The sequence below is a fragment of the Anopheles merus genome, chromosome 3R (genome assembly GCF_017562075.2).
Source record: "Anopheles merus strain MAF chromosome 3R, AmerM5.1, whole genome shotgun sequence".
Lineage (NCBI taxonomy): Eukaryota > Metazoa > Arthropoda > Insecta > Diptera > Culicidae > Anopheles > Anopheles merus.
This window is the reverse complement of record NC_054084.1, coordinates 33,249,986-33,273,674: the sequence shown is the minus strand read 5'-3', so window position 1 is coordinate 33,273,674 and position 23,689 is coordinate 33,249,986. Positions and strand designations below refer to the sequence as shown.

Sequence of the window (23,689 nt, the reverse complement as noted above, 5' to 3'; positions counted from 1 at the left end):
AATTTGTGGTATGGTTTAAGATTTTTGCTTTGTCCATTACTCAACAGTATCATCTCTTCCCTGAACTGTAAGTAAGTAAACATTGTTATTCACCTCCGCCTGCAAAATGTTGTTCCACGTCGATACGACATTTCATTTTCATCATAATAATTTTTAATTTCTTCAGCATGATTTTTAACACTTTAACTAAATAACTAAATATTATTATTATAAAAATGAAATAACAGAGTGATGTGGAACAACTTCATGCACGCGGGGAAAAATAATTTTTACATTCGAAACTGACTTGGAAACCCCTGTAATACCGTCCAACACCGCTACGCGTCCTGTCAACGGTAGGCTTTTCACGTGTGCTTGAGCGTACATATCTGTATCGCTGCTAAATTATTCCGCAATTAATACTGATAGTAATCCCATTTGAATGGACCACATTTAATCGGCGGCGTCACTCATCGCACCTCCCAGCGTGTGTAAAGTATCCCATTTGTGTACACAGACCGTGAACCATATCTCGAGGTGCGATAGAGTGTTTTCGTGTGGGACAGCGGGGGGTTCGTCTCTTGCACCACCGAGGTTTGCCCCGGCCTGTGCCACGCGGCAAGTGGCTAATATTTGTACGATAAATTAAGCCGAGCGGGCTAAGAAGATTGGTCACTGTGAACAACTGTTTGCGTACATGTCATGTTCTCGAACACACCACCGACTGTCTCTAGTCTTGCTGTAGAAGGGCTAGTATTGGGAAAAATACAACCCACAAAAAGCGATGCTAGGAGTTGCCGGTGCGCTATCGAACGTTCTTTCCCCGGGGTTGGTTTGTTTTTGTTTGCCGAAATGACCCTTCTGTTTGTGCTGTGCTGTGGCGACTGTGGGAAGAACTAACATATAGGGGGAGGTGGATTTCGACGTGCGATATCCTTCTGCGATTGTTGTTTCCGGTGGTGTGTGTGTGAGTGTTGGAACCTTTATCTACCTGAGCGTGAACTAAACCCCCTGCCGGGCCATATTCTCTTTGAGGGGTAATTTAACGACAAAACCAAAGCTTATGAAACAGATCTACGTGTATTGTGTACTGCAAACTGCATTCTAAGCATTCTAAGAGCAGTGTGTATGTTTGTTTGTTACTGTCTCGGTTGTTGGCAAATTTATATCCACCACAGCAACGCCGCTTAGCCAGACATTCGCGTGACCAGTCCGGTCACCACCCTGCCCTGCCCGATGGTGACCGGAAATGTGAAATTGAATTTGCTAATTTATTCATAAATTCAATCGCACGCATTCCCCCAAATATATTGGCCTCAGTATGCGTGTCTGTGTCTGTGTGTCCAAAATCACCCTGTTTGAAAGGACGAAATTGTGTCCCCAGCTTCAAATTACGCTTGTGTGCGCGCCGGGCTGTGCACTTATCGAAGGGAAGGTCCAGCGTGGGGAACGTGAGCAGTTGTCTAAACACTGATGACGCCCTTTGTACCCGGGCGGTTTTCCAACTGTCCATTCACTGGAATCAACTGGAATGGCAGGGATGAGAGAGAAGGACCAGAATCAGATTTTGCGTTTTGCGCAAGTGTTTGAACAATCTGTCTTTTCCCATCATGCGTCTCCCGTTGGCGTAAACATGCTTGCGGCACTTCCTGTTTTTCCGAACGAGCTCTCCGGTTTATTTCGCTCGATGGGAAATGGGAGTCATCCACCACCCGCCTGTCCAATTGCGTCTCCCATTCCATCCTTTTGCCGACACTTTTCACAATCAAATCGGCATGTAACCGGATTCAAATCGACGGAGCAACCAGAATGTATTGAACTCGCTGGTTGGTGGCGGCTGGTTTGAACAGAAATTTGTTGAACGGTAGAGGCGAGCATCGCTTCCGTTCTCAGGACGAATTTAAATTTATATTCGAACGCGCAGTACGTGCGCCATTTACACGACAACCTTGTGTGTGTGCCACAGATCGCAGCGGCACGAAGAACTCCCCACTGGTAAAGCCGGCCACCTAATTTCTGCGGCAACGCGTGTGCGAATCGATGGTGGAAAAGGGCGGCTGTAGATTGTATTGAACAAATTTTCATTGAATTGACAATTTGACTCTTCTCTTCCACGGGGTTTGTGCTCGCCCGGTTGGATGGGAATGGGAAGGCCCCCCAACCAAGGTGTGGTATGTTTTGCTGATTGTTGACATCGGTAGTGACAATTTTAGCATTGCACCGCAGGATAGCTAATACAGAGAAGGATGGAAGCGACAGCGCGTGACACTGAACGTGTTGAAGCTATGCGCTGATACTTTTTAGGAAAATTGGTTTGTGGAGCCAGGATCATTTGGTGCTTGGAAGGGAATTAGCGAAAAATAAATTAACTGTAAGCTGTTTTTCGTGCTGCAGAGTTAAACACACTGTAAAACATAAAATCTACAAGGGATAGCAGAGTGACAATTTTGTCAGGATGCTGTTGTTATGAGAATTGCATAACTGTAGGCGAAAATTTTGCTCAATTAGCGTTGTCGATAAAGAAGATCTGCGTAAATTCTTTTAGCCATTTGACTCCTTTTTGATGATCGATGCTTAAAAGCTTCAAAAGATTATACAGCACATTCCAAAAAACGCCAAAATGTATGCAATATGCGCTACGAGACAATCCGTTTAAGCTCTTTGTATTGAATTCCACGGAATTTCTCTGTATAAAAAAGCCACTTCGTATGCATATAGTATAACAACAAGGCGAAGTTGAATTTTCTTATTTTCATCGAACTGAAAACTACCACTTGAGTGGGTTTTCCATATCTGCACGCGTGAAACAATCGCCGATGCGCAGCAGCGAAACGGGCTCGATAAAGCAATAAGATCTGCTCTTCCACGCCAATAGTACGTACAACAACCCACTTGTTTGATTTATTTCCTTCTCCCGTATCGACAGGCAGCAGGATTTAGCTTCTTCCCGTTCCACTACTCCCCCCAGTTTCTAACGCTATTTACATGCTCAAAACAGTGCGTCGAACGGAGGAAAAACTTGCGCCTGCATTCGTTTCATCTTTCTACGCGAGGTTTTTCTCCGAAAGAGCGAATCCATGTGGCGCGGCAAAGTACAACCCAGGCAACCGTTGCGGTTCAGACTTCTTGAAAGAAACACCATTTTAACCATATAATATCTTCAAGGGCTTAAGTGAAAGGATACGCCCGCGCCGCTGCTCGGTGGCGGAAAAAAGGGCTGAGCCGCCTCTAGCTGCCAGCAGCACCATCATCATCGTCGTCGTCGTCGTGCGCTGCTACTTGAGATTTTTGTTTCGTTCACGCTGTGTGTGCGATGGGACTGCTCCGGGAGTCCTCTTTCTTTCTGGGCAAGGTTTTTAACTTTTTGTTTGTTTGAAGCAGCAGCAACAACCCCGGGGCCGCAGACAAGACGGATGAGTGTCGAATGGAAAACGGGCCACAACGGTGGCTGATGGTTTGGTAAAAATTATCTTAGTCACGTACCGCCACGTGTGTGCACTGGGTGGATCCGTGCTGCCTCGTGAGGGGCAACAGTGCCCGAAGCGAATGGGTGGGCAGTGTGGTGGAAGGCGTGCGAGAGAAAGCCGCGTGCTCTTCAGCGCGCATTCCCGCGCACGCTGCCTATTGAATTTTCCAATAATATTTCGAATCGATACTTCATGAGTTATGAGGTGTGCTTCCAACCGTCGTTTATTTTCTCTAAACCGCACACTCCCCGCCATCCGTGTGAGCTTGTTCCTTGCTTTCCTTGCTGTCCGCAAATCCGGCATGCCCGGGTAAGTGGGACAGAAGGAAAAAGGAAAAGAATAGTCCTAGTAGTCTATTGGTTTTATGGCTTTCTATTGGCGTTTCGTTCGTTGGTGGTTCCGTGCTTTTCTCAACGATAGAAAATGGGTCGAAGCAGGCCGCCCCTGCTGATGCAAGCTATTCGGGATTGGAAGTGGATCGCTTGGGTGGAGTACTGGGCGGCTCCTTTCCATAGATAGAACATGTCGAAAGTTCGCCTCTTTTCGAGTGTGGCTGCGTGTGCTGAATATATGGCAAACGCCGGAGCGCTCTTATTATGGATGAGCTTGTTTCAGCGCTTGAGTTTATTTGCTCGAATGAAATACAATGGTGGAAATTTATTAAATCCGAGAACACATCTTGAGCTCTGTGTAGTCACGTACCGCGGAAGTTTGGTCCCGCTCGCTGGAAACCCTCTGCATTTTAACGTGTTAAAGTTTGCATGTTTTAAACTCTTCTCCCTGTTTGTGGGCCCTTTAATAAATGGTACTTTCCCCCTCTCAATGGTTTTTAATTATCGTAATTGTCGATCGAGCCTTGCGAGCTGCAATGAGTTAGGGAACACACACACACACTGCCTGCAATGCCACGGGCGGCGTCCCTGATAAATTGCTCAATTGCGCACCTGTGCGGCACCTGCGAAAACAATCAGACAAATTGAAAATAGTTTTTTGCGTAATTTGCTGCAGTGCCTTTTGCCTTCTCCGCTTGCAACTGCAGCAGCATCGATTTCAAATGCTGTTGTTTTGTAGATGGTGTGTCAGAGAGAGAGAGAGAGAGAGAATAAGTGTGTGTGTAGAATTGTTGTGCTTCTGCTCATCTTACCGAGCGGCGGGAGTGTTTAATTTCATTAAAAAGTATTTTCATCTCTGCCTTGGCAGCAAGAAATCGGTTGCGAAGGGAAACCGATATTGACGCGAGCGAAAGATCCTTCCACAAAGTTCCGTTTGCTGATGGTGGTGGTGGTGTTGGGAGTGCGTAACAGTCAAAGCGTCCCATTCCCCGGAAATGGTGTGTTTCCTGCACACGAAGGTGTTATTTTTATCCGAAGTTTATTTTCCACTTTATTGATCGGTCACGGGATGTTTGCCGGCGGGGAGCCGGGGAAATGGAATGTGCGGAATGATGCTGATAATATGTTTTTCGTCCCCAGTTTCAGGGTGGATGGTTGGTTTTGCGTTGCTTGAAACGCTTGTGCTTGGAACGCCTGCGTACCAGCAAAAGGTTCGTCGTCTATTTTTGCTCTCTTTCTCTTTCCGCTCTTGTTTTCCACGCACAGTGGTGGTGAAGCAGAGTTTGGGGCATTCATCTTTCGGCCTTTTTGTGTGGAATCAATGTGTTTTTGTGTGTATGTGTATGTGTGCAACTCAAATCCATCGACAAGGAAAGGACTGAGGGGCGTTGTGAAAAATGCGTCTTATTTGACTACAATTTTTCTTAGCGCCTGATAGAATTGCTTCAGAAAAAAAACACTATACAAACAAACGCATCTAGCAGATTCATTTTGTTTGTATCGTATTGCTTAGTTTGTTTTTTTTTTGTGTTCAGCTCAAACCTCAATTGGTCCGACAATGCAAAAGTGGCTCCGTCCTGTGGCAGCGGTCCTGTTTTTCCGCACGCACCGGAACGGGAAACCAAGAAGCTTGGCGCACGTTTTGTTTGCCGTTATGTCGTTGTGCCTGCCGTAGTTTTCACCTCCTAAAAGTTGGTGTGCCTGGTAGTGTTGTGGGGCTCAAGCACGTGTGTTCCTGCTCGCTGGTAAGTGGAAAATGAATGCAATGTTGTTGCAGCACACGATGTCACAATAAATTCTGTCCCTTAACAACGGGACAGGAAAAGCCCCCCAAGGCTTGCAAAGGCTCTGGTGTGTTATGCTGGCCTGTGTGTGTGTGTGTGTTTTCCTCCTTCACTCTTTCGGACGCATTCGGAGGTTGTTGTTGTAGGTGGCAGTGGTGGTGCTGCTACCTTGCCTTCCGTCTTGCGCTCATGTGTTGGGTGAAATATTTAAGACTGCTTTTGCTCTAATGCCATCGCCACTCGACAAGCAATACACAAACAGCCAGCATTGCAATGGGAAAGAAGGCGAGAGAGAGAGAGAGAGAGAGAGAGAGAGAGAGTGAAAAACACACAGCAAAAAAGTAAAAACGACACGATGCGCGGTGCGTTTTTTCCGAGGGGGAAGTTGTTTCCTTCCTTTCAAACGCTTTGCACAATTTGGCGCAGTTAAGTGGATGTGGGGAACCCTCTCACCCCTCTCCTAACTCGGTTGTTTTTGTTATTTTGCTGCTGCTGAAACCGGAGCCCTTCTTCCCGGCGGTAGGCTCGAGTTTCGAGTTGATTTTTAACACCGGCGCTGGTTCAGATTTTCAAGGAGTGTCCTTCTGGTGGATGGTTGTTTTTTTTTTGTTCCCACCCAAACGGAAACGAAACGCCATTTTCTCGCCCTGCCTTTTGCTCTCCGTGTGCTGTGTGTTGAAAAACACATTTATCGGGATGATTGCGTATTGTTTTCACTCTTCTCCCGGTTTGGCATACTTTGGCCAGCCGCGTCAAAATGTCATTGACGTTCATCGCGTAACAACTTTCAAGGATGCATGCTGCAGCAATGGTGCATGAGCCGGGAAGGATACGTTTGATGCACATCCTGAATGGATGGTGAAGGCAAATAACAGCAAGAAAAATGAAGCAGTTGTAGCTACGGAAGTGACAGTGAAAAGTGAAAAGAATTTCAATTAAAACACATACCCATATGTTGTGCGTCTGTGTTCGGTGTCGATTTGCATCGACCGCATCGCAGCAGAAGTTAAGTACTGCTGCAGGGAGGTGCTCAATTACCGGGTACGTATGGGATAACGAGCAGCAGCAATTCTGGCGTTTGAATTTGAATTGTAAATGAAAGAAAAAAGATTCAAACTCGGAGTAAAATAAACTGGCAAATGAACAACAAATTAAACCACAAAAAAGTGCTTTAGTTGTGCAAATTGCATAATGTTAGGCGCTTAATGATGCAAATTACGTACAATGCAGACAGTGTTTGACCATGTATCGCATTCAAGTGAAATTATGTTAATTTATTTGTTTTGTAATTATTTAGTTTTTTCGCCTTCGCTGACTCATGTCTCAACACTTACTATTTGCGCCAAATAGTATGCAATATGCTTATTGAAACTGGTTTATAAGTATTTTGTACCATTCAGAAAAACTTAAATAAAATATTGCAAGTAAATGATTTTCCATTTAATCTTACTTCTTCGCTTCTGACTGACAAGGTACAATTTGAGAACTGCCACACAAAATACACCAACAATGCTACTCACAATAGCCTATTTTTCCACCAATAGAGCCCTTCTTTTGCCCACACATACACATAAACTTATTTCTTAAACCAAATCAGGCGTTCACCAAGAACTTGGCCCGCAACTGTTTATCGTTAGCCGCACTTCCGGTCGGGCTGCCGAGTTAGAAGTGTATCGGACGCGTGCGAAAATAAATTAGTACACCCCCATCAGCCCCTCTACCACACTACATCAGTACCCCGCTAATGTGTTGCCCTCGCTGCGCCTGTACCTCTGTGCACCGACCAGCAGCAATGGTCAACAATTTGTAGCATTACATAAATATCTACTTTTTTTGGTTTTGCACGTTTCACTCCCTCCCGCACTGGAGGTTGAAGCTCGGAGCACTCGGAGGTTAAAGTACACGGCCCGTAGGGTGGGGGCGAGTAACTTTTTAATTGAATTCTGTGACTGTGGTCCGAAGTGGATATCGAAAAAAAGGAGAAAAAGGGTGTGCACTGTTCGTGTGCTCCAGGGAAACTCCTTCTCCGAGGGAGAAACAGCTGACCAAATATTAGCGGTAAAGAAAGGGGAGCAAGGCCAGTCCTTCCATTACCCGTGTGGTAGGAAAAACTAGCAGAAGGCTGGAAAAATAGTAAGAAAAAAACATACGTAGTTCATAGGTAAAGAAAAATGGAAAAAAGAACCACAACGCACCACCATCGCCAACAAAACGACGTCCAGTAAGTTTAACCAAGAAGTAGTGTGCCGCGCACAAACTCACACGAATTCCTTCCCCACGCTGGAAGCATGGTGGCGGTTGCGTGGTTTGAATTTTCAATAAGTTTTCACCGGGTGCTCAATGCTTTTTCCTCGATTCTTTCTCGAAAAGGCTCTTACTGCTGCTTTAGAATCGCCTTCGGTCTTATGTTATGGCGTGGCGCTCGTTCTAGAAGGAAAGTAATTTCTATGTTTGAGTAGTCGGAATGTGTTTGCCTGTGTGTATGTGGCTTATGGTACACACACACACACACCCAAACGAAGAAGGAAGGGAGCTTTCTGCACTCGCAATCCTCCGTTCTGGATAGCAAAAAAAAAAACCTGACTAACCACGACCACGACCTCTGGCGACCGGGCTGCACCTAAAATACTTCTTCGTCAGGCGGGCAAAAACGTGCCCCAGTCACGCAATGCCATATGTTTATTGAACCCTGGCCGGCGCTTGCCTGCAGCACACGTTTCGGGGGCTTCAGACGTTTCTCTCTCCCATCCCTTTTCGTTGGGGGACGCGCGTCCCGTTGCTGAACATGTGTGGGTTTAATGTGTGTGTGTGTGTGTTTGAGTGTGTGTTGCGGATGCAAACATACTTCCCTCATAATGTGTCGCCTGAGTGCGGACTGTGGGATAAATTCAACCTTTTGGCAAGTGTCGTTCGAGAAAGGGCATGTTGACAGGGCATGGAATGGATTTCGCAACCGAGCGCAAAAAACAAGACGCACACATATGGCTGGTGGACTTCATTGCTGGACATGTCTGAGTGTGTGTTGTCGCACTTTTGTTTTCGCAATAATCGAGATTCGAGTGGAATAATCTAATTTTCATAATTATGTGCCTCCTGCTGCCGTCGCTCGGTGCCTCTAATCCTTGCTGCTGCGGTCAGGCGTCTTTGGGTCGAGGCAAAAACCCACAAACACATTCTTTGACGCAGCGTGTGTGTGTGTGTGTCTGTATGTGGAGAACTTCATCAATTTATCAAAGGATGATAAATTTTTGATCCACATACCACACACAACACGCGCGCCTCCGGTCCACATAAAACCGGTCATTTGCCAGGAGGAAAACTAAGTTTTTGCTGTCTGTCTTCCCTGTTCCCCCTCGTAGTCTAACAATTATCGATTGCTCTGCGGCCCAGTATGTGACAAAGATCTGGACCACACACACACACGGGACGGGCAAAAAGCGGACACACATTTACCGTCCCAAAAACCAGCTTTGTGCACCTCCGCTTCTTCGCTGCCACATGAAATATACATTAAGTCGTCCGTGTCCGTGTTGGTTGGGCTACCCCGTGCTTAATCGAAAATAATGGCACTGTGTGGTTCGGTTGTAGTGGCACCGCACGGCACCACTCGTTTACCTTGGGAAAGGCGTTCCAATTTTTCTTTCCAAAACAAGACACACACGGACGGCAAGCGCTGCTGGCGCGATGGCTGCCAAAACAGCAAAAGGAGAAAAAAGCACTTTCCACTTCCAACTTCAAACCGGCTGTCGACTTCTTGGGTCGACATTTCTTGGAAAGCAATCGAATAAACTTCCTAGTACGGACCGAAGGACCTTTACCAAGGGCCATATCTTGCACGACATCTCCCACGCCGGCAACTTGACCTCCAAAAGCAAGCCGTTCCTTTTTCCCGGATGATCGTGGGGAATCAAACGGTGGCGCACTGGACGGGTGTGTGTGTGTGTGTGTATGTATTGGTTTAATAACGTCGCTGCTTAATAATTCACACCCAAATCAAACTTCATTGCCGCAGGAGCAAGGTACGAACGAACGCGTGTCGTCCACCCCTTTTTCTCTGGGCTCATGTGAGTAGTTTCAAATAGCGCTAGGAGCAGCAGTTCGAAAAGGACAACAACCCGAAAAGAGGTTTCGTTTGGAAAAAAAATCAAGCGTTCTGAAGTAGCGATGGAGTCCCGAGGCTACCAGTATCAGATTAAACAGTTTAGATCGGTCCAAAGTTTGCCGTAAGCGTTTCAACTTCTCCAAAACCTCGTCACACACCAGGTCCTGGCGCAACTAAAATCTCGTTGGACGGATCTTTCGGAGTAGCAACTTAGAGCCTGTTTTTTTGCTGTTGCTTCTTGTTGAAACTGCTGAGAAGGCATCACCACAACACACGCGAGCCTCAAGACGCGAACCGTCGTGTTTCCTTCTTATCGAGATGGCAATCGGAAAATTTTCTCTCCGTCTCGTGCCCAAACCTCCCATCCGTTAGTTTATGGTTGTGGTCGTTGGGATATTTATGCCAGCGGGAACGATAAATTAAGTCGGGGCCAGAACTCAGAAAAGAAATATTAAACATGCAACGTTGCCACCGTCGTCGTCGTCGTCAACTAGAGCTCACGCTAGAGCAACGCTCACGCTCAACTCAATCTCGTGACGTCTTTTCCCTGCGGGGCCTGCCTTATTTTGCATTGAATGAAAATGTTCTCCTTTTTTCTGGTTTTTCCGTTACAGATCGTCGACGGCAACCTCTCCTCGGTTTGTAGAACCCCGAGCGCGCACTCAATCAACGGATTTTGGTTCATTCTTCGGGACAGGTTAGTAGAGGATTCTATAACAGAGATGACAGCCGAGAGAGAGGGAGAGAGAGAGAGGGAGAGAGGGAGGGTTGATTGCTTAATTACTTAATTCCTAATGAAATGAAAGATCTGTCCAAGAAGTGTACGACTTTGCAAAAGCGGATGTTTGACTAGCTGAAGCAGATCTGTTTTTCTTTTGAGGGCAAAGTTTTGCCGGAAAAATGGACGGGCTGTACAAGCCGATTCATTCCGATGTCAAATTAGTCGCCGGTTTCCTTCACAAAACTTGAAAATGACTTCCTCTGGAAATGACCGGGAGAATCGAAGCAAAGGGTTCGTTGCCCGACGTCACCTACCTATCAATTTGGCACTGATGAGCATTTAATTAGGAAGGTGCCTAATTTATGCGACTTTTCACACCTTCTCGCTTGCAACACACAATCGGAGCAATTTGGGATGAAGTTGGCTCTTGATTTGCGTAATTCCGCCTTTCGGAGTTGTCGGTGTATAATTTAATTCCGCTAGTCATCATCCAGGTCCACGCTTGGGTTGATTGATAATCCCATTCCTGGGAAAGCGCTTCGTGATAGCAAAATTATCCCCGCTGGCTGTGTGTTGTGGCCCAGCGAACGGAGTTGAACGGAACCCAATGAGATCAAAAACACCTTCGAACGGGGATATTTCAAAGCTTTTCAATCATCCGTACTGTGTGGGGGGAATTGTTTTCCACGTCCGCGGCATTTCGCATGTCGTGCTCTGCTACTCGGTGTGGATTAGAAAAATCGATTGCTCAAATCCCCTCCACTTAACATTTCAACCGTCATCGCGCGTTTGAGCCGTTGGTTAAGCGTGCTTACCACCAGGACTAGGATTCATGGTTTTGAGAGGATTTATCGGGAAAGTCAACCAGCGTTGAAGCTTTATTGTGTGTGTGTGTGTGTGTATGTGTTTGTGTGGATGATTTTTCAAGCCTCATTTCCCGACGCGCGCGCACAATGGACGACGGGGAGAAAGGTTATCACAGCTGTGACCGGTAGGCTTGCTGCTGGCACTGTTCCCTAATGCTTTTACCTTCTGCCCAAGAATGTTGTACCCATTAAATCATCGCAACTTCGCGTACCGAGCACAAATGCAAGTTTAAATGTGTGTGTGTCTCACCGACGCTAACGAAGTTTGTCAGTGCTTGTTTGGCGGCGGCCTCGGCGAAGAAGAAGCGGCTTCTATTTGCGGTGGACGATGGGTTGCAGCCATTAATCAAAACCAAAAACCACAAAACCAACAACAGACTTCGCCCTACAAGCGCGATACGAACGATGACGATGGCGTGTTGCAGAACGGGCCTTCCGCCTGTTCCGCCTTCGTGCGCCCTGCTTAACGAACCCAATTACACGCCCAGAAGGTGACACCACTCTCACTTTTCCGCTTTGTCGTGTCCTCCAAAATGTCATCAGGTGCCACTAACGTGCCCGTCAATCGACGATACATATTTCACAACGGAGCAGCTCTCGCGTCTAATTTCCTCGGCTCCCAGACACCCCACTCATCATCATCATGGACGGGGACGGGGTGCTCTGATGTGCTTCCCTTGCCTCCGTTTTTTTTTGTTTGGCATGAAGGATCCTTGTCAGCGCTTGCCACCATTAGTGAGCCTCACCGGCGTGTGGGCACAAAACATAGCGGCCGCGCTTTTTTCCACCCGTATTGATGTAGACATTTTCTGCGGCCAAATACACACATACAGACACAACAACGGCACTGAAAACGCTGCGTGTTGTAGCGATCAGCTTTCCCCCGTACCTCGTTCGGGGGCAGGGAAAAAACAAAAGCTTTTGAGCGATGCGAAAACCCGCAATTGGCAGACACTGTATGCTTCTCTTTTGGGGCTTTTGAAATACTCCTTTTTTTCTCGTTTCTATGCCAAACCAATAGTACAAGGGCATTGCAGGCAGGATCCTATCGATTCGATGGTGGCCTACCATCATCACATCGTCATCGTCGGTAGCAGCGCCACGGCACCATCATAATCACCTTTGGACGTTTCGCAAAACGCAACATAAACCAGTCCTTAACCTACCGCTGCTGTGTGCCATCCAGCAAAAATCGCGCCCATGACAGGTTGCGGTTACGGGCCCTTTTTTTAGTGTGTCATTTTTTGTTGTTGTGTGGCTGTGCTCCGTGTCCTCGCGTCCCGTCCCGTGTTTCGATGGGGCCCTCGCAAGAACGAGAGCAAGGTTTTTGTTTGCGCGTCGGATTTTCCGGGATGCGCCTTTCTATTGCGCCTGCTATTTTTATTCTCTCGTTGTCGAGCCGCGTGGTGGTGAGGAGCATTCCAGCGTGTGCTGCGTTCTGCGTCTGCTCTTCTCTGGGGTCGAATAAAAAAGCGGTCGCCCGAATTCATGGGCGCTTCTCCCCCTCTAATGCTGCTGTCAGCTTATTGAGCGCAAATGGTGGATTCTGTTGCTACTTTTAGCTGGGGGTTTTTTGTTCTCCTGTTTCTTTCGATTCTTTTGATGGGGTTTCCCAATTTTGGTGCCCTTTTTTCTTTTGCACTGTTGTGAAGAGATGTCTATACAAAGAGGTTAAAAATAGGAGCTATTCAAGAATAATTGGCTTAAAGGTGGAGGAGCCTTCACGTGCCGTAGGAGCTGTGCATAGTATTGAGATATTGCTTGATAATATTTTGAGTAAAGTAAAAATAAAAAGGATGTTTTAAAAACAACCAAAAATCATTTCCTGAAAGTATTTGTAGTACACAATTAGAAAAATAAACCTGTATGCTTTCACAAACCTCCAAGGATATCAATTCTTTATTAAAAAGAATAAAAATGGATCCAAAACTGAGATTTATCCTATCAATAACAAAAATTAATGCCAATCTACATTCTACTGCTACGACAACCAGATTTATGAGGTCATAGATTCGCGTGAACCGTTCTGAATAAACAGAGACAGGTTACCAAAGGCAGCAAAAAGACGTCCTGATGTGTCTAAGCAAAAACATCAACCGTGTCGATGTACTGGTGTGGTTTAGCATACAAAAAGCTCTATAAAATCGACTTGTTTGCTTTTTTTATGATTGTTCATTCCACACCACTGATCCAACAAATACTCGTGATTTGCAGCGTGTATATTGTATCCTCTCGAGCGTATTTATAAGGCTAGTTTATTCAGCTAGAAGAATCGAGTTGCTGTCTAGAGATGATGTGGCTTCTCCTGCTTTCTTTTTTTGTTTATTCGCATTGAAAAGCTCTCCTTTCTTCTGCGGGTCTCTCCATCGGAGGCCATTTTCCTGATCATCGCTTTTGCCCGAGATATCATGTTCTATCATCGATCTGACAGATAATCGAACATGTGCATGGGGAGGGCTACCACCTGCTCTACCCCTCCTTTGGATTTCCCATCGGTCGTTCGGATCGGCTTTTGGGGTTGGGGATTGTTGAACCCCTTTTTTCTGCATCATTCATATGAAAAGGTATCGCTTGCGAAATCGATGCAAAAAAGAAAAGCTCTTTCTCTGCAAAAGTTGGAACGGAGGGATGGGAAGTGGTACAACGAGTAGCACAAAGAAACAATGCCAACACATTGGCAAAAAAGGTCTAAACCTCGAAAGCTTTTGTGAGAATGTAATTTGCATTCTTGGCGAAAAACTTCCCCACTGACGAGAGCAAGCGTTCCGAAGGGTGGTGTGCCAATCGTTGGTGAGGAGGGAATGTGGTGGTAGTGGTGCGGGTGAGCTATTGTTCGGTTTTGTCTTTGGCGCCGTGCTGGAGGTGGAATTTATTTTTAGTTAGATTAGCACATTCTCTGCACCGAATGTTGTATAGAGCCGGCATCTCGCCGTTCCCTGTGCTGGGGCGGCCATGCCCATGTTATTCTCCGTTGGGATGAAACAAACCAAGAAGGATAGCCACCAAACACATAAATTGTTTCTTTTAGACACACCTTATCGGAAACACACACCGGGCCGGGCCCCGGGTCCTCGGGTGTGATTTGTGCGGGTGAACCAGCCGCAAGATAGGATAGAAATGGAGAGGGAAAAAAATCAAGAGAAGCGCTTCTGATACGTACCGGAGCTGCTTAATGTTTCGTTTCAATTTATATCCTTCGGTAGCTTTAATGTACTGTACAAGATTTGTGTTTCGATCCTTTGAAAGGGGTTCCTTTTCGTAGGAAAAGCAAAGAATCTGCATCTTTTAAGCCGATGTTGGAGTAGTATCAACAGAAGCAAATGTTTTAAAGCTTTACGCTGTTTATTTGCTTATTTCTCACGCAAAGATTGCATTGAACATTTTTATCATCATACAAAGAACACATTTAAATCATTCTTCAAACATGAAACAGAACCAATGATTCGGCTCAATGCGTTGCAGAGTGTATGACTAAGGATAGCATGAAATAGCACCAGCAACACAATACTTCATACAGGCACTCCCCGGGGCTCTTATCGTAAGCTCTCGGATATTTATAAATGCTTCTTACATTAGAATCCGTACGGTCCAAACCTACCAACAGGACCTGTAATGTAATGTCTTTACGAATGTCGACGGACAATCCACTACCCGTACAAACAGGATTAGCGAAGGACAGTGTCGTCTCTCGCGTGTACTTCCTTCCCCAATGCTGTACAGAAGACGACTGAATGTGCGCACACAGCCTTCATCTTTCCCATGTGCTGTGCCTCTGAGCAGTGCGGACTGGTATTCCATTTCTATCTGATAGACAAACAACGTTCAAAGGCAGGCAAAAATGAATTTAGCAAAAGAAAGTAAAAATAAAAGGTAACAGTTGCCTAGGAGCCTAAGCGCGTGCAACACGCAACAAAGTAGCTAGTATCCCGCCGGTGGCGTATGTGTTTTATAGTAGTATAACAGCTCCACTACTCCGTTTTCGATGTGCCAGTTACTGTGAAAAACGGTGTGATAAATTGCATTTTTTGTTTCCATTTCATATTTTCACCCGTTCCGCTCTGTAGCAGGCAGCAGTTCACTACCGGATATTGTAGCTTACCAGACGCGCAAACATTGACCCATCGTTGGCGGGGTGTGTCAACAAGGAATGTTAAAGGAAATGGAAAAATCTACCGGAAAAAGTGTGTGTGTGTGTCTGTGTGTGCAGTAGAACACTGCAAACATTCGTGCGCTCTCGTCTTATTAGATATGGTTTGGAGTTGCAAAAAAGGGGTAACTTTTCCCCGAAGGCGATAGAAAACTAGTGCCCTCGCACAAGATGTTTTGATAGCGGGGCGTCATAATAAGAAACGTTGGGAGAAAGTTTCATATATTTTATCTCCCCCACCACACGGCTCTCCCCTGTCTAATAATATCCTGCGGCGGTAATGAAACTTTTAATGACACGCTCGCGGCGATAAAATATTTACCCCTTTTATGTTCCCCTGCTTGCAAAACATCCTTTTTTTGGGGGACGTGTGTAGTACACGAACACACACTGGACACAGCGGATTGGACGGCAGTGCTGTAGAATCACACACACACACGCCCATGTGCAGGGTGCTGTAGATCGATTATGAAATCCAATTTATTATGTTTCGACCATCGAAGAACAGATGTTTCCAGCTAGAGAGTGAGAAAGAGCGACGCAGTCACGAACGAAATGCCATGCTAGACGTCCTTTCTTTCGGCCCGATGGCTCATTGAGTGTGATATAAAACCGAACCAGCACACTGCCTACACTAGCCCATGGAATTGGGGCCAATATTATGCTGCTGCTGGACCCAAGAGCAGACACGCACTACGCGCTTTTTTGGTGCAGAGAAGAAAGTTCGGGTCCGGTTATTTAAAGCGATAATTTATTGTGGCTGGGTTCGTCGGTTCTCGCGTTCTGTTCTGTGTGTTTTTTTTCCCTGTATGGAACGCAATAATGTATATATTTTATACATGGTCCGGTATGTGTGTGTCTGTGTGTGAAGTGGTGTTCTTGTTATAGTTGCCATGGGAAGACCCCAACTGCTGCTCTATCACCGGAATAGTGAGGAGCCGGCGTGAAGCGATGGAAATTGATTTATGATTAGGTACGGCCACGCTAGACCTCGACGGTCGTTATGCTTTTCCGCAAAATGGTCAAGAATGTGCTGAAAATTGCGTCACCAGTGCCCGCGGGGCCTTGCGTGTGCTGTGTTGGAAAGCATTTTCCTACATGGTACGCAGACATTCAGGGGGTGGGAGGTACAAGGTAAAATATCTATCGGAAGCTGTAACATTATTGAAACGGAATGACAAGGAAAATGTAAAACAATTTTCGGTCGAGTTTGCGAGGGAATATTCTAGAGAGGTTTTCCTTTTTTTACGGTTTCTGCTTGTGAGTTCGGAGAATGACGATATAAATTTTAAAATATGATAAAACTGAAGGGTCATTCTATCCTCCTGCTGCCTTTTCTCGCTTCATTTCTTCTCCATATGCTGCTTAATCGAATTTCTCTCGATAAAACGAAGGCGAATGTTGGTCGTCGCACGTAAGGAAACAGGTGTTCGTTAAAGATTCCACTGCCTGTTGCCTGTACAAAGTGCAAAAAAAAATCCCATTCTCACCCCTCTCTAACAGCTCTCGTTCCATCGTGCACGATTTTGAATTATTCTATCGGACAGGTGGAAGCGAAAATAAATCCCCAACTTGACGTCCCCATTAGAGACGTTGGCTGGATTTGCGCTGCCGTTTGCAAAATTCTCTTTCATCCTTTGACTTGGACGCCGGGCATTAGGACCATTAGCCTTTTCGTGGAAGGTGGGGAAAGAAGGAGGCTGGCCCTAAAAAGCAACACCAGCGCGCCAAGTGGATTTGCTGTTGAAAACGAGCATTGTAACCGTTTTATCCCCGAAAAAGATTGTTTGAAATAGAGGGTTGAGCGAGCAGAGGAGGATCAAAGTAATGTTTTATTGATGCTCGGTGCCGTAGGAGCAAAGCGCGCCAACTGGACCTCGACAGCTCAGCCAGTTTATTTGTGCGTTCCTTCGTGGTTTTGTTGATACAGAAAAGGGGTTTCAGAAAATGATAGTAAATATCAATTTTGTTTTTAGAATTCTAGGTTTGTTTTTTAACTAAATCGGAATAAATTTCAGCAAAAAATGTCCCCTAAATCTATGCAAATTAAGAAACAAAAGCACCTAAATGTATGCAACGGGTATGACAAAATCCCACCTTTTGTAATAAATGTATTCTTTTGCGTCATTATGGAGCATGGCAGCCCTGGAAATTCGTGTCGCAACACTTTCTTGAGACTCTTCTTCCCTGAATTACTGTTACTGACAGATGACCTTTTGAGCGCCTGATACACCATACACAACCAGCGAAAAATGGGATCGTTTGCTGGCGCTTTTCTTGGCTGTCGGTGAAGACAGCAAAAAGGGTTTCTTACATGTGCGCTACCACTTCTTTGCCGCTAGACCGGAAGCACGGCCGGCTTCGAGCGAAACAATGGCCAAACCGTCTGGCGGGTCCCGTACGACCCCGTAAGCGGATGCAACTGACTAGCTCAGGGATACTGTTTCGCATGAAATTCATCCACGAGTGCACGGGTTGCAAAGTCTGTCGCGCAATCCTATCCAGCAGCCCCTTGGCTCTCTCCAACCCACTACCCTTGCATCTTTCCCGGTGTCACAACAAACGCGCGCGCCCCCTTTTCTCCCCTTTTCAGCCAAGATGCGTGTACGAAAAACGTGCTGCATGTTGGTGACAGGAAATCTAATCCCCTGCCGTCGGATGTGGTGGTGTCACAATACGAAGTTATCACGGTGTCACCGTCTGATCCATCTTCGTATTTTTTTATTTTTTGCTCCCGAAGCAAGAAAATCCTGCCTTGCGGCGGACTAAGCGTCGATGGATGACGCGAACGAACGGTGGCTGGAAAATCCGGCTGGCAAAACAGAGAACGAACGGTGGTCCGTTACGGTGAGCTACTTTTCTGAAAACGTGTCCGCCAACTCCTCCTCGCGGAAAAAAGCGTTCTCTTTGTCTATCCAACTAGACACAGACATACAGACACTCCGACAAACGCAACCAGAAGTCTGATCTCGGTTTGATGCAGCAATCATAGCGAAACCACTCTCATGTTGAAGTTTTCCCCCCGTTTTTGCTAGACGGCGTTTTCCACACAGGCACACACACACATGCTTCGGTATCTGGCGCGTAATTTGCTCTACCTCAATAAACCTTTTTAATGATGGTGGGGCTGGCCCTTTGCGCCAGTCAGCCCACGAACGCGCAAAGAGTGAAGGTGTTCACATAATAGACGCTTTATCGTCATGCAATCGAGCCACAGCCCAGGCCCATGTCCTTCCAATCAGAGGACGGCTTTCGCTTACGCTTAAGAGCTTAATTATTAGAGCATTAAGGCTGCCGGATGATAATTCTGCTTCCGTGAGTCCTGTGTAGCAGTACTGACGAGCCTGAAAGGAAAGGTAGCGCTCGATGAATGGGAAGCGAAAGCAATGAGCAATGGGAACAAAGGAGGAGTGAGTTGATGCACCTCAGGACCGATCGATTCTGGGTGTTCGTTTCACTAATCAGCGCTGAAAAGGGATCCCGGAATGATGGCAATATCATCATGCATGAAATGCTGTGTACCGTCCTGTGTATGGTGAGCTATTTTTGGCTCATCGTTCGTTTGCTCTGTTACAGCTTTAAGGCTGAAGACACGGAGTAGCATCGTAGAAGTGAAGCAGGAGCGTTACTACGGCGTTCGGGCGAACGATAGACTGTACCTCGCTAAAGCTGAGCTTCACTGAGCGCTTCTACTTCACTGCTACGCCATGAATCGTAGCACCATGAGAAAATAATTATAATCAAGATGCCAAAGGATCCAGCGTGATATGCAGGCGGCGCATGACGTCGAGTGACTATTGATTAAAAACCAGGTCATTGCATTCCGGTACCTTTTGATGAGCGTCCGTTTCGCCTCTAGCAGTAGTTTAGAGCAGTTTGTTTTCTGTGCACACAGAGAAGAAACAAACAAAAACTAAAACCATAAAAGCGAGACCCAGTTTTCCATTTCCACTTTCACCCCTCTCTCTCTCTTTCTCTCTCTCTCTCTCTCTCTCTCTCTCTCTCTCTCTCTCTCTCTCTCATGGTCATTAGACCAGGCGGGGTAATTTTTTCTAGCACACTGTTCCATTTCTGCATCTGCAAGGACTGCATGCCTCTCTGCATCAGCCCCCCTCCCCGAGACACAGTGGGGGTGTAAATAGGCATAAAACAAGCAGAGTGGGCAGAGTGCACAAATGGATCCGGCCTCTCTCCTTTTGCCTCATTCGAACCTCCGGCTGTACGGCTATTGAATGGTTGATGCCAACACATCTTCTCCTGTCGTTACGGATCGACCTGGATTTCACTGCCATCGCTGCTGACATTTACACGGGACGGGGGTTTGCTAGTGCTTGGAATTGGATTCCGCTTCAGCCCTCCCCCCTGGTAGGAGTGGTAGAGAAATGTAGTGCAAAGGTTAGCTAAGGAAGCAAGCGCTCTTTTCAATGCGGAAAATCGGTTCCGGGAGAAAAGATAAGCAATTGCTCCTGTCAATGTCAACAATCGTGATGGTTTGTTTGTTTACCAGTTTACTCTAATTTTATACGCCTCGATGTATGCAACCCGCACAGCAAAATTGGCTTATTTTCATGTTTTAATTTATTTTGTTACTGTCACAACCTGAAAAAAAGGAGAGAGTGCAAAACAAAGAGCAAATTTTATAAATCCCTTAAAAAGGTGGTTTGCATCATCATCGCCGGTACAGATTGAGATCAAAATTTAATACTGCGAACCTTACTAACGCTTGTAGGTATACCTCGCAGTATCGCAACAGCAGCAAAAACAACCGAATATCAACCGGGTTTGTCTCGGTGGGAAGCGAAGCCCCGGTGCTCGCTTCGTCTGTTTGCGATGATACGGGCGATAATTTTATTTGACATCAACCTAATGGAATGGCTCGGTTTCCAAACCAATTGCCTCACGTTTCACTAAATCTCGACTTCCATTTTCCACCCAGTTAAATCTCCCAGGAGGAGGACTTGAGCGAGGGGTGAATGAGAGAGGATGACATGGGGTGGGGGATGGTGAAAGTCACTGCAACGGACGGACGGACGGGGTCGGTTTGCCCCGAAGACAAGTAAATCATTTATTCGCGTACCAACGACGATTTAGAGCGTGACCTCTGCAGCTGCTCTGCCCTTCGTCCCAACGGGGACTCGTGCCATCGGCGACTGTCTGTGTGTGTGAGGTAGCGAGCGAGGAGAGCAGGATGAAATTGAATATCGATCGCAAGTCATTTGCCGTATGCGAAGTTTTCTCACTTTCCCCGCAGATCGCGCTCCAGTTCCATAACCAATCCCCTGTTTGCGCCTGAATGTTTGCAAAGCATGGAATGCGATAGGGAAAATTGTGGTGGCCCTGCTGCTGCTGCTACTACTGCCGCCGGAGGAGACGGTGATCAAGGGGATAACTGCTTGAGACAGAGCACAGAGCCTTCGGTACAAATTGGATGCGGTTTCCCACGGAAGAGAGGAGCCGAGCAGAGGAAGCGTTCAATTTGTCCCTTCCCTTTGTGGTGTCCCCCTGTCTAAATCCTCTATTGTACACACACTGCCACTGTGCCCCTCATTTGAACGGTTCCCCTTTTGTCTTGTTGGGTTCGGTAAAGTGTTTATGAATTTGACATTGTCTGTGCATTGTTTTACATGGACGAGGCGCTGCCACCCGACCGACCCGGTGAAAACACGGATTGTGTGTGCGTGTCCGCTGCAGAGGATCGACTCAGAAGATGACGACTAGCCAATGGTTCGGTTGTGTTTCCGGGCTGAAGGATAATCCCGACTGACATGGCGATATTGGGAGCGGCCGGTGCGCTGCCAGTGACAGTATTACAAATTGTTCGATGACAATCGTACCAACAAATCACGTTACGCGGGCGGGCAATCATTGTGTTGGACGACTTTGGACGGTGTGTTTCTCTTGTTTAGGGGTAAATGGAATATTGATTTTCGATCGAGTCGCAGTTAGCCCGGCCGTTTTGTGACCATTTACCAAAATTTGAAACTATTTGTCCAAATGCTTTCGTGCCTTGCTCGAAATTCCAACAAGAGCGCTAACGATAATAGATCATTGAGGAGAATTTCCTCTTTGCCATGGCGCCTTTCTCTCGTGGCTGGTTGCGAAGGTTGGGCATTGATGGTCGGTTCAAAAATAAATGTCAACCAGAGTGTGTATCAGGTGCACCCGCAATGCAACACAACCATTGAGGAGCAGAAGATGAGGGGCCCTTTGGGGGGATCCTCCTGATGCCCTGGACCGAAGCTGTACCCCGTGGAAAGCCGTAAATACAGACGACAGTTGTTGGCATGCTGGAAATAAAATACTTGCCACACTCGAAATAAATCGCGTCCCCTCGCTTGCTCTCCTTCTCTCCTTCCTGTCCTTTTCTGCCGTGACGTGTGTGGAGCGCGCGCGGCAAAAGTCCCATAAATAAATGCATAAATAAATAAATACGCAACATTGGATTTCCGTTCCACAACGCCGCGGTGCGTGCATCGGAATTTTGCGGCCCGTAGTTGCGCTTGTGTCGGGCATCTTTTCTCGTATTTTTTGTTATTAAAACTGTGCTGCGCACTGTCGCGCCTGTCTGTCTGTCGGCTCATCCTCGCCTTGGAATGTGTGTGTGTGTGTGCCTATTTTTGGGAAAAAGGAAGGGGACAGCAAGTAAAGAACCGCCGTGTGTGCTGTTCGTTGTGATCGTGTTATAAACCGCGTGCTAGACGGGCGCTAAATATTCCAAAGGAACAGAAAACATGAGCCGTGCGTGCGTGGGTCAATAGAAAATGCAAAGGGCGGTGATGGTGGGTGCGGGGTGATGCCGGACCTTGATATACTTTGCCGTGTGCTCGATTATTGTGCGCTTGGACATTCGCATATCGATCCGGAAGGGCAAAACAAGGCGCGTGTGTGTTACAGTATAGCTGGAAGCTAAATCAGTCAGGACAAAATGAGCATTATCGGAGGGCGTTGGAAACAAAACACAACTTCTGGCGATGTCGGTTTTTGGTTTAGGCGGGGGACAGGCAGGTTTGATGCTCGATTGTAATCATTTCACCCCGGCGGCAGTATTGTATCCATGTTGGACGGGCCCGTTTGACATTGCTCCGTTTTGGACAAGGTCAATTGCGGCTGGCTGCTGAATCTGAAATCGTGACCACCACCGTCGGCAAACTATGGCCTCTGTCGGTAATCATAACTTACAAAACCCCAAAACTTGTCGTTTTTTTTTTCTCGCCCGCCCATAATGGTAAAAGTTTGCGCGCTCAAAACGAGTTGTTTATTTGTTGAAATTTTCTTTTCATTCTGAACTTTCTTTTTTTAATCCTAAAAAATTAAATCCTTTTTGAAATTGATCTGTATGCGCAACGCCTCGAGAAAAAAAATGGTCATGCTTCATCTTGCCTACTTAGTTTAAATTTCAAATTACACTTTTCGACGCAGAATCAATCGGTGCATGGAAAATCGAAAAACTTTTTCCCGTTTTCGAACAACAACAAAAAACCCTTTTCTACGCTTCTACTAGCAGAGGCTAGCGCAGAGAGTGTGGAAAAGTAAAGAAACATAAAAAGTGCCATAAAATCAATGTTTGAACTCGACGCAAAACTTTTTAGCCAGCCAACCAGTAGTAGCGGGCGGCCTATTCTGGCCGATCGAGATTTTCTACATTTTCTCGTTGCGCCACAACACAATTGAGCGGAACGTAACGTCGCCCAGGGAAATCTGACTGCCGGCTGTTTTGTTGTTCGCTGTTTCTTTCGGCTTACTTTCCTGTAAGGATCTGCCACTTCACCACTCTCTGCTCGTTTTCCTTTTTAACCGCGACAGCGAGCTGGCTTCTACTTTATCGAGAGACGCCTTCCTTTCCATTCTTGTAATGGATTTCTTTATATCGTAGAATATTCTCTTCCTGATTGATGCCAAAACCTCAACCTTTTTGGGGGGAAAATGCCTGCGGTAGATAGGATGACATTTGCCCTATAGCAGGAACGGGCGATACAGTGAGATAAATGAATAATGCTCAAACGGTTTTTAGGAAATGTTTCACTGCTCACGTCGAGAAGAGGATGATTAAACAAGAGCGCTTCCGCTACATTAGAGGACACAAAAGGGGCAGAAAGGACACAAACATACAAAGCAAACACATCCGGGTATTTTGGCAGCATCCCTTTACCGCATGCTTCATCGTGGGATGCAATGGGGAAAAGATACGACAAACATCACTTAAAATAGAAGAAGATTTTATTATTGCACTGTGCAATAAATCGATCGTCGAATAAACCGTACACACCACATACGTGCATTGATTGTGGAAA

The 23,689-nt window shown here is 46.4% G+C and overlaps 1 protein-coding gene across 3 annotated transcripts in view; it reads left to right on the top strand.

The window, feature by feature from the left end:
• Positions 1-23,689, top strand: part of LOC121596779 (stress-activated protein kinase JNK) — a 59,248-nt gene that overhangs the window by 12,795 nt on the left and 22,764 nt on the right. For all 3 annotated transcript variants that reach the window (XM_041922004.1, XM_041922002.1, XM_041922003.1), the window contains exon 3: positions 10,279-10,361. The gene's annotated coding sequence lies outside the window, so the exon portion shown is untranslated. The remainder of the gene's footprint in view (positions 1-10,278; positions 10,362-23,689) is intronic.